This window comes from Solanum lycopersicum, chromosome 3, assembly GCF_036512215.1.
Source record: "Solanum lycopersicum chromosome 3, SLM_r2.1".
NCBI lineage: Eukaryota > Viridiplantae > Streptophyta > Magnoliopsida > Solanales > Solanaceae > Solanum > Solanum lycopersicum.
In genome coordinates, this window is record NC_090802.1 from 51,763,561 (window position 1) to 51,775,896 (window position 12,336).

Below are 12,336 nucleotides of genomic sequence, written 5' to 3' on the forward strand. Positions count from 1 at the left end.
GAACAAATGAAATAATATATAATAGAATAGGATTTATACCGGGACGGATCTGTTTGAGATCCGTCTTAAACTTTGCCGGAGTTGAGAGCAATGCAAACGCGAGAGCCTTGCTGGTCGTCGGCTACTGCTGGAGAGTTCGCCTACGTTGCCCCTGTAAAAGAAGAAAAAGAGAACAGGGTAAAGAGCGGAGAAACGAGGGGAAGAGAGGAAGAGAGGAGAGGGGGCGGCTGCTGTTCGCCGTGGCCTCGCCTGGCTGCTGGTTGTCGTCGTTTGCTGGCCGCTGCTGCTGCTATCGTGCGCCCCTCCAGGCGCTGCTGCTGCGCAGGCTGTGGGTCGCTGCTTGGGATTTTGAGTTTGAGGAGTCGCCACCTAACGAATTAAGGCGCGTTAGGGTACCTATCTAACCTAACTAAGTCTAGCTAAGGTCAGCGAGCCAGAGATTAGGGTAAGGGTTCAAATTACCTCGAGGGGAAAGTGTTAGGCATCCCTCGAGGTCCACAAGTGTGGGTCCCGGTCGTATCTCATGCAATCTATGTGGGGGTTACAATTATCAATCAAGGTCACTTCATTTTATTGATTTATTTAATCTTGCTAAGTGATAACAAATACAAAATAATTAATACTATTTTTCATTAATTTGAGCATGCAAGGCTAGGTGATAGCAATAAATAAACAATTAAGTTTTATTTTTATTAAGCATGTGAGACTATGTTATAAACAAAATTTGTAAATATTAAGCAATTAATATGTGAGAAGGTAAAGTTATGAAAATTGAGCAAGTTTTGAATATGAATTTTTTATTTTTTTAAAAATGTTTGTTTTTTATAGGGATGATGCCACGATATTGTTGATCGCGCTCCTCCGCCATAGAAACAATTTTAATTTGAAGTCGGTCTAAAAATAGCTTATGTTTTTGAAAATGATTCAAAAGATTTAGTTTACATGTAGGCACATAAATATTTACACATAAATGCACATAATTCTTTTTGAAATTCATGGGTAGGTGGTACTTCCGAGGATGCGTCGGTTTAAAAATTAGAACTAGACCTCATAGTTCCTTTGACTTTCCCACTAATGATAGGTTAGGAGATAGTACTTGTAATTTATTTCAAAAATAATGTCATAATCAATCCAAAATTTCAAAGGAAGATTGAATAATGACTTTTAAGAAAATTATGTTGCAAAACTTTGTAAGTACTAAAAACTAGTAGAACATTAAGGTGGTAAATTTATTAAATGCAAAGGTTTTACGATGAAATATATTTAAAGCCAAATAATTTGTTAAATGCATGAAATGATTTTAGTATCATTATTATTTTAAGAAAATAACATATTGCAAGGAATGCGGAAATCTTCAAGAAGACAAACGGGATTACTCATGAAATAATATTAACTAATTTTAGGGGGAGGGCACAAATATGCACAAACAAGTTCTATTTTTTTATGGATATGTTAAAAGTTTATTTACAAGCCTATAGACATGATTTCTAGGTGTCAAAAAAAGAGTAGCACATATATGCATGATTTTGTAAATCTAAATGATATGAACAAATTAATCTTTAGGCATGGTTTCTACATGACAAGACAATGCTAAAAGTGATAACACCTAATCAACCTACTAAATTATTATGATTTGATTTTAACATTTCAAAATTAATAGAATCTAGTTATTATTATTTAAAGACTTATTAACGAAAAGCGTCAAGCAAATTGAAAATTGGTTAGATTATAACACCTATAAAACAATAATTCTAGGTGGTTAAAGACCAACCTATAGGCATGATTTCTAAAAAATTTACAATGAACAAGTAGGCATATAAATCCCCCTCCCCTAGATGATCCCCCAAATAAATTTATATATATGATCTTTAGAGTTACAAATGTTACAACATTCGAATAAACAATAAAAAAATAAAAAAAAATATTCAAATAAGCGAATAAATCTTTCTTCATGAATAATCTTCAACTTGAACTTCAAGTTTGAAACCTGTTAAAGCAATCAAATAACGGTTGAGTAGATTAGGAATGGTAGCAATGAAAAGCAAGTTGATCCAACCTTTACTCGAACAAAAACAAAAAGCAAAGTAGCGAAGAAGAGCACTTGAATGTTTATCGAAATCTTAATGTATTTAGAGTAGCAAGAGAGCAATGGGAGAATGAAGAGTGATGAGAGAACTTGCGATTGAGAGTGAATGAGTGTATGAATTTAGTTAGTGAATAAAACATGAATGAAAATGATGGAGGAGGGGTTGTTTTATATAGCAAAGAGGGGGAAACAAATAAGGAAAAAAGATATTTAAAGGAGTCAATTAAATATATTGTTTTCCTTATTTTAAAGGAGGTTCAAATCAGCCAAAATAAAAATATACCACTTCCAAATATAAGCAAGAATAAATTAGGAAGAGAAATATTATTATTATTTATTTATTTATTTTATTTATTTATTTTTTTAGGAGAGACAAATCAGATTTTTTATTTATTTATTTAATGTTTCATTACTAAAAAAAATAGATGAGTAAGAAGAGTAAAGTAAGGAAGACAATATTCTTTTACCTTAATAAATAAGACCAAAACATAATTATTTTAAATTATTTATATCAAATATAAAAACAATATGTCAAATTAAGATGAGCAACTTCAATTTACCATAATTCATCATGTAAAATGAACTAGGAAAGAATATTTTTAAAAACTAAATTGATTTAGTCAAGCAAATAGGCATGATTATTTAGGATAGAATAAAATTACACCCTAAACTAATATTCATGACCTAAAATAATTTACCACAGTCATCAGATAAATAAAAGAGGGGCAAAAATATATATGGGGATCGATCGAGATGCTAATTTAGATAAGTATGAGGATTATTAGCAAATCAATCACAGTGAATACCTACAACCAATTAATGGAGCAAAGAATCAAGCTATGATCAAATTTTACAAAAATTTAATTTTACGCGCAACTAATTTTGGCAAACATAAAAATACAGGAGTGTCTAATTAAAATTGTAGAAGGAATCGATTTAAAACAAAACCACAAGTTAATATCATGTAAAATCGGCACACAAAAACTTATAAGAACTATCTAATGATTATGATTATTCTTAAAATTGAGCACTTGATTGACAGACCAAATAATACTACTATGCAAAAGGCATGAGAATCAATCCAACGGGATAAAATTTGCAATAATATAAGTCATCACATAATTATTATATATTCAAAGAGCTAAATAAAACTATCTGGGTTTCTTATTCATACTAATGATAGTTCAATTCAACATGTTGCACGATAGATCCAAATTTGCAATCAGTGACAAGCTTGTCATAAAACAAAGATGAATGTGTAAGTTTGCCAAAGGAGGTAATAGTTGGAAAATAAACGAACCCGAACGGATATGTAAAGATCTGTCTTATTGAAGCTTTGCATCCCATTTCGGTAGGAGCGTCAGCTACTGCCTTCACCGGCTCCATCGCTTCTCGCCGGATGTGCGCTGGTCGCCTGTTGTGGCTTTTGCTCTCCTCGTCGGCTGCTCGCTGTCTCCGTACAGCTGTTGTTTTCTCGTCGAACTGGGGAGAGGGGGAGAGGAGGCGAAGAGGAAGACGAAAGCGAGAGAAGGTCGCTGCCAGCGGCTGCTGGCTGGTGTCTTCTCCGCCGGTGGGGGCTGCTGCCAGCAATGGAGGTTCCCGTTGAGTTGCAGATTTCGCCGGAACTGCTGGCTGGTGGGAAGCGCTGGACGCTGCTGCCTATACCTGCAAAAAAAAAGAAGAGAAAGGAGAAGAGGAAAGGGGGAAAGAAGAGACGGGAGGGGAGAGAGGAGAAGAGGAGAGAAAGAGGGAGAAGGGGACGATGGGAGAAGGGGACGATGGGAGAGGGGAGGAGGAGCTCATAGAAGTTTAATTTTACCTGAATTATTTTTATCTATACCCGTGGATCTTGATTCAATATTTTTTGGGCGATTGCTGATTGTTGATTTTTTTTCTTTTAATTGCATTAACATCAAAAGTTTCCATTCTGAGTTCTTGACTTTTTGTTGAACGTTTGCATTACTATAGTGAAAACATGTTCCATATTATCATCATAGGCGAAGTCAAGATTTTCAATATAAGATTCAAAATGTATGAAAATAAATAGCCGAAGGAGATTCGACATCTAATATATATATATATATATATATATATATAAAACTTATTTTAACTATTTATAAATAATATAATTTTTCGCTGAAGAAGATTCGAATGAACCCCTTCATACAAGATAGCTCCGCCCCTGATTATCATACCGCATTTGTATATCGAAATTTTTACAGATATTCTTGAAAAAACCTTTATATTTATATTTATTTTAGCAGTGATACAATATGTATTTGTGCATCTATGTTTAAATTTCAAAGCTAATATGTGTGTCGATATATTTATTTTAGGGGTGATGTAATATATATTTGTGCATCTATGTTTTAGTTCCAAAACTAATATGTGCATATGTATATTATTTTACGGATGATATAATATATATTTATGCATCTATGTTTTAATTCCAAAGATAAAATGTGTATGAGATACAACCTTCTCACTTCTCTTGGAAACATTAAGAAAATTAAAGTCTTCTGATGTTTTTCTTTTTAAGGAAAAGGACTGAAAATCACTTTGAAAAATCAAGTTAAAGAAAGTCACCATTATCAGACAAATAATTACCACTAATTCATAGTATGATATTGACATTTGACACTAGGTGAAAAATATCAAGTGCACCAGCCAGTTGGGTATTTTAATTTTTTAATCAGTGATTACTATGTAAAAACAGGAAAAGAATCTGAAATTATCTTATTTTTAATTTCATTATGATGTATTTTAATAAACTGATCTAGGTTCATAGATAATACATTGTTCCATATGGATCATGCGGAGTACTTATTAATTTGTTCTTTTTTTCATTGTTACGAAATACTAATACATTTATTGATATTCAATCTTTTACTGTTTAGTTTTAGAAATTGAATAAAATAATAAATTGTACGGTAACTTGAATTATTTCCACAAAAGTTAACACTTAGTTTGATCTAAATTATTAAAAATGTGAGTTTCATTTAAATTATGTTTATTAATTTGAGAAAAACATATTTATCTTTTAATACACTCTCTTTTATTTATTTAATGAAATAAATTGTCACATCATACTTTACATAAATAAACATTCCGCTTTGATAAAATTAAATAAATTATAAGTATTAGTTAAAAGTTAATAATTAAACTATTATTATTCCTATGTAAAAGAATTTAATAAAAGAAAAAAAAATATCTACTTAATTGTAGGTCTTGTTTTTTTTTTTTTGTATACACTTAATTAAAATATTACACCTTTGTTCCCGCTATACTGTCTAAAGAATCCAAAAAATATTGTGGAATTAATATCATGATGTAATTGTTTTAGTTTAAAGATGTGAATAAGAAATGAAGAGTTGTGTTTTGGCTAAAAGATTGTGACTTTTATAAAATGTTACGCTTTTCTAAGGGTTCATAAGGACACAAAGTGAATCCTATAGATTTAAATATTTTTTTCTTTTCCTTTTTCTTTTCATCTTTTATATTTCTGATTTGTTAATCTGAATACATGAGATAACAAATTGAACTCTAGCAAAGCACGACCAATACAAGGGTTTTGTATATCTCATTGTAAATAGATTAATTAGTCACGATAAATTATCATGACTAAAAGTGTCACGACCCAAAACGAGCCGCGACTGGCACCCACACGTACCCTCCTATGTGAGCGAACCAATCAATACCAAACCCAACATTTCGAATATAATAACACAATATAATGCGGAGGACTTAAACTCATTAATGAAAATCAATAATCAACTTCTAAAAACTCAAACACTTATTATTATCCCCAAAATCTGGAAGTCATCATCACAAGAACATCTATCCTCAAATTACTAATCTAAGAGTATCTAAGAAGCTAAAATACATAAAAAGCTAGTCCATGTCGGAACTTCAAGGCATCAAGACATGAAGAGGAAGATCCAGTCCAAGCTAGAAGCATTAGCTCATCCTGAAATCCGGAGTAATGAAGACTGGCTAGAGTTGCGATTGAGTTGAAGACGACGACACTTTTGCTGCACTCCACAATTTAACAAAAAGAAACATACAAGTAGGGGTCAGTACAAAACACGGGTACTGAGTAGATATCATCGGCCAACTCAAAATAGAAAACAATATATATCAAGTAATAATATAAAATCAACTACATTACTTAACATGTAGCAACAACAAGTACTATAATCGTTAATAAGTACCGTCAAGTTCACACATGAGGACTCAAGCCTCAATACCATACTCATTTGGGAATTAGGTTCATTAGATTGAGTGTATTAACATCTTTCAAGATTCATCATCTTTATTCTTGTGTCGGTACGTGACACTCCGCTCCCCTACTACTATGTGTCGGAACGTGACACTCCGATCCCCTAGTTCTACGTGTCGGTTCGTGAAACCCGATCCCCTAATTCTACGTGTCGGTTCGTGACACCCGATCCCCTAATTCTACGTGTCGGTTCGTGACACCCGATCCCCTAGTTCTACGTGTCAGTTCGTGACACCCGATTCCCTAATTCTACATGTCGGTTCGTGACACCTGATCCCCTAATTCTACGTGTCGGTTCGTGACACCCGATCCCCTAATTCTACGTGTCGGTTCGTGACACCCGATCCCCTAATCTAATTCTATTAATTCATCAAGCCTTCGTTTATACCAAGGCATCATCAATCTCATTACTTTAGTTCATCAAGCCGTCTTTTATACCAAGGCATCATCAATCTCATTATTTTAGTTCATCAAGCCTTCTTTTATACCAAGGCATCATCAATCGCATTACTTTAGTTCATCAAGCCTTCTTTTATACCAAGGCATCATTATTAACAAGGGGTTTTCAAGATTTGGGGTTCAATAACTTCATCATGCTTATTTCATCACAATTATATAATCACATTCATGCAAGCATACAATTAAGCATATAGAAAACTTTACAATACAACCCAACACATATCATTCGCTATTAAGAGTTAACTAAGAATAGTGTAAAAACCATAACCTACCTCCACCAAAGATTCGTGATCAAGCAAGCAATTTCCCCAAGATCTTTGCTTTCCTCTTCGTTCCTCTCTCTCTCTCTCGATCGTTTCTCCCTCTCTTTCTGTTCTTTTCTTTTTCTTATTCAAACTCTCTTTCTTTTACCCTACTTAGCATATAATTAAGTATGAAAGATGATGAATTTAACCCATTAACTAATTCAAGGTTATATCTTTTAACCCTCAAGTAGTTAAATTATTAACATTAACCCACTAAATTTATAATTATAGCTGGAATAGTCCAAAACGCCCCCTTAAAACATTTAAAGAAATCCGACTCAGCCTGGGATTACGCAGTCTGTGACGGGCCGTCGTGCCTGTGACGGGCCGTCGTGCCTGCGATGATCCGTCCTGCTGTTTGCGTCACAGAGTTCAGAGACTAGATTTTACTGAAGGATCTGTGACGGCCCGTCACGCCTGTGACGGTCCGTCCTGCCATTCCGTCACGAAGTTCAGAGAGTCGATTTCAGTATCCAAGTTTCAGAAATCTAAGTGTTTTGGAACGAGACCCGCTCGACGGTCCGTCGTGCTGTTGACGGTCCGTCGTCTCAGCCAGTTTTTCCAGAAATAAAATTTGCTGCTCAAAACGACTAAACAGGTTGTTACAATAGATACCAATTTACCCATCGTTCGTCCCTGAATCTGTAAACAGGTGTGGGTATCTTTCTCGCATATCAGCCTCCTTCTCCCACGTGGACTCTTCAACTTGTCGATTCTTCCATTGAACTTTGATGGATTCAATCTCCCTTGATCTCAACTTGCGAATTTCTCTATCTAGAATGGCAACTGGCTCCTCCTCATAAGTCAAATTCTCATCAAGCAGCACTGAATCCCAACGAATGATGTAGTTTCTATCCCCATGGTATCTTTTTAACATAGACACATAAAATACCGGATGCACTCCGGACAGCCCTGGAGGCAAGGCTAACTCATAAGCCACCTCCCCTACTCGCTTAAGTACTTCAAAGGGACCAATATACCTTGGGCTTAGTTTACCTCTTTTACCAAACCGCATCACCCCTTTCATGGGCGAAACCTTAAGTAAGACTTGTTCACCCTCCATAAACTCCAAGTCTCTAACCTTTCGATCTGCATATTCCTTTTGCCTACTTTGTGCCGCTAAAAGCTTTTCTTGAATAGATTTCACTTTCTCTAATGAATCCCTCAAAAGGTCAGTACCCCAAGGTCTAACCTCAAATGCCTCAAACCAACCAATGGGAGACCTACATATCCTCCCATACAATGCTTCGAATGGAGCCATATCAATACTTGAGTGATAGCTATTATTGTATGAAAACTCCACTAAGGGTAAGAAGTTATCCCAATGACCACCAAATTCTATCACATATGCACGAAGCATATCCTCCAACACTTGAATCGTTCGCTCAGACTGACCATCGGTCTGAGGGTGGAATGCAGTACTAAGGTCCAACCTAGTACCTAATTCAGCATGCAATGTTCTCAAAAACTTAGAAGTAAACTGCGTACCTCTATCTGATATGATGGAGAGTGGAACTCCATGCAATCGAATGATTTCTGAGATATAGATTTTGACTAACTTCTCTGCATTGTAGGTCACCTTGACTGGAATGAAGTGAGCAGACTTAGTTAACCTATCAACGATTACCAAAATAGAGTCAAACTTCCCCAATGTCTTTGGAAGACCAACCACAAAGTCCATTGCAATTCTCTCCCACTTCCATTCTGGAATGGGCATTCTCTGAAGTGTTCCTCCGGGCCTCTGGTGTTCATACTTTACTTGCTGACAATTTGGACATTTGGAAACAAAATCAACAATGTCGCGCTTCATTCTACTCCACCAAAAATGTTGCTTTAGGTCACGGTACATCTTGGTTGCACCAGGATGTATAGAATATCCGGAACTATGAGCATCTGTAAGAATAGTGTGGATCAAATCATCAACACGGGGCACACATACCCTTCCCTTAATCCTCAAAACACCTTCCTCATCCATTATTGCTTCTTTAGCCTCTCTTCGCAACACCATATCCTGAATTCGGCTTAGTTTCTCATCATCAAACTGTTTTCCCTTGATCTTGTCAAGAAAAGAAGATCTCGCCTCCACACAAGCCAACAATCCTCCCTTCTCATTTACTTCTAACCTCATAAAGTCATTAGCTAGAGTCTGAACCTCTCTAGCCAATGGGCGTCTAGAAACTTGTAAGTGGGCTAGGCTTCCCATGCTCCCTGCCTTTCTACTTAAGGCATCTGCCACCACATTAGCCCTTCCCAGATGATATAAGATAGTGATATCATAGTCCTTCAGTAGTTCCATCCATCTCCTCTGTCTCAAATTCAAATCTTTCTGAGTAAAGACATACTGTAAACTACGATGATTCGTATAGACTTCACATTTAACCCCATATAGATAATGTCTCCATTGCTTTAATGCAAACACTACCGCAGCCAATTCCAAATAATGGATCGGATAATTATGTTCGTGCACCTTTAATTGCCTTGAAGCATAAGCAATTACGTTCTTCTCTTGCATTAGCACTACACCCAAACCCGAATAAGATGCATCACAATAGACAATGAAATTCTTACCTTCCACCGGCAGGGTAAGGATTGGTGCAGTAGTCAACAAGGTCTTGAGTTTTTGAAAGCTTTCCTCACATTCGTCCGACCATACAAATGGAACATTCTGCTTAGTCAAGTTCATCAATTGGGAAGCAATGGAAGAGAATCCCTTGAAAAATCGACGGTAATAGCTAGCTAAACCCACAAAGCTCCTTATTTCTGACACATTAGTAGGTCTTACTCAATTATTCACTGTCTCAATCTTAGAAGGGTCCACCATCACCCCATCCTTAGAAACAACATGCCCCAAGAAGGACACTGCATCTAGCCAAAACTCACACTTGGAGAATTTGGCATAAAGCTTTTTCTCCCTCAATATTTCCAATACAATTCTCAAGTGCTCCTCATGTTCCTTCTTGCTCTTTGAGTATACCAATATATCATCAATAAATACGATCACAAAGAGATCCAGATATGGCTTAAAAATCCCGTTCATCAAGCTCATGAAAGCAGTAGGGGCATTCGTAAGACCAAAAGACATCACTACAAATTCGTAATGCCCATACCTGGTCCGAAAAGCAGTCTTTGGCACATCCGTTGCCCATATTTTCAATTGATCATAACCGGATCTCAAGTCAATCTTAGAGAAGACACAAGCACCTTGTAACTGATCGAACAAGTCATCAATGCGAGGAATGGGATACTTGTTCTTAATAGTTACCTTGTTCAACTGCCGGTAGTCTATACAGATCCGAAAACTCCCATCCTTCTTCTTAACAAATAACAACGGAGCACCCCAAGGAGATGCACTTGGTCTAATGAAGACTTTGCTCAACAACTCTTGAAGTTGGGCCTTTAACTCTCTCAACTCCGCGGGAGCCATTCTATAAGGGGGTATAGAAATGGGGCGAGTACCCGGTTCAAGATCAATGCAGAAGTCAATATCTCTATTCGGTGGCATACCCGGAAGGTCTGCGGGAAACACATCTAGAAACTCACGAACTATCGAAACCGACTCAATTGGAGGTATTTGGTTAGTATCATCCCTGAGATGTGCCAAGAACGCTAAACAACCCTTACTAACCATTTTCTTAGCACGAAGAAAGGAGATGATACGAACCGAATTGGAAGTGTAGTCACCCTCCCACACTAACGGATCTGTCCCAGGCTTGGCTAACGTCACAGTTTTAGCATTACAACCCAAGATTGCAAAAATTGGAGAAAGCCAATTCATACCCAGAATTACATCGAAGTCAACCATTTCTAAGATAACCAAGTCTACATGAGTATTGCTCCCCACAAAAGTCACAAGACAAGACCTATACACCTTTTCAACTATCACAGACTCACCCACCGGAGTAGAAACACGAATAGGCATGTCAAGCAATTCATAATGTAAATTAAGACCAGTAGCAAATGAAGAAGATACATATGAAAATGTGGAGCCAGGGTCAAATAATACACAAGCCATACAATCACAAACCAAAAGATTACCTGTGATAACAGCATCTGATGTCTCCGCTTCTGACCGCCCGGGGAAAGCGTAACAATGGGCCCTATCACCTGTCTGTCCGTTGCCCCTACCATGTTGTGCTGTAGTGGCTCTAGTTTGCCCGTCACCCCGGCCGTTTTGGTGACCACCATTACCTCGGCCACCACGTCCTCCAAAATAACGGCCTCTACCATGACCACCTCTACCTCTAGCTATTGGGGGTCTATAACTCTGTTTTGGACAATCCCTCCTAATGTGTCCAGTCTCCCCACATCCATAACACTCTCTGGAGTCAAGCATGGGTCTCTCAGAGAAGTGTTGACCGGTCTGAGGTGGACCCCCAACTACAGTCTGTAGTGAAGACTGAATTGGTCGGACTGAGTAACCTCCTGAACCCTGTCCTCTAGAGTAAGAACCATTAAACTCACCTCCCTTTCGAAACCTTTTCGATGTCGATGCCATGGTGAAGTCATCTGGCTTCACTCCTTCCACCTCTATCACGAAGCCTACCACTTCTTGAAAGGATTTTGCCGTAGCCGCTACCTGTAAGGCTGAAATCCGCAATTCTGACCTCAACCCCTTCACAAAACGGCGAATCCACTCTTGTGGACTAAAAAAAAGTTGGGTGGCATACCTGGATAATGCACGAAACTTAGCCTCATATGCGATAACCGACATCCTACCTTGCTCTAGGCTCAAGAACTCATCTCTTTTCCTATCCCTCAAAGTACGGGGGATATACTTCTCCATAAACAAGCTAGAGAATGATGCCCAAGTCATAGGTGGTGCCTCTGTTGGTTGACACTCAACACGTGACCGCCACCACATTTTGGCGTTCCCTTGGAACTGATAAGTCACAAACTCAACACCAAACCGTTCTACTATACCCATCTTTTGTAGTAGCTCATGACAGTCAACCAGAAAATCGTAGGCATTCTCAGATTTAGCACCCTTGAAGACTGGAGGTTTCAATTTCAAGAACTTACTGAAAAGTTCATGCTGACCATTTGTCATTATAGGCCCTATAGTTAGACGAGGAAACGTGCCTATTTCCAATGAGGCATCCATGCGGGGAGCCACAGTAGTTGCATGTTGTACCTCCGAAAACTGAGGTGCTGGTGTAGAAAACACTGGAGGCGCTTGGCCTTGATCAAATAACCCGCTAAGATAAGCA

At 37.4% G+C, this 12,336-nt stretch overlaps 1 long non-coding RNA gene across 1 annotated transcript; it reads right to left on the reverse strand.

The window, feature by feature from the left end:
* Window positions 1–1,221: 1,221 nt before the first annotated feature.
* Window positions 1,222–4,043, reverse strand: LOC138347264 (uncharacterized). Its single transcript, XR_011220040.1, has 3 exons — window positions 3,906–4,043; window positions 3,387–3,751; window positions 1,222–1,987 (listed from the first exon to the last, which is right to left on the reverse strand). It is a non-coding gene; the product is annotated as an uncharacterized lncRNA (long non-coding RNA).
* Window positions 4,044–12,336: the final 8,293 nt, after the last annotated feature.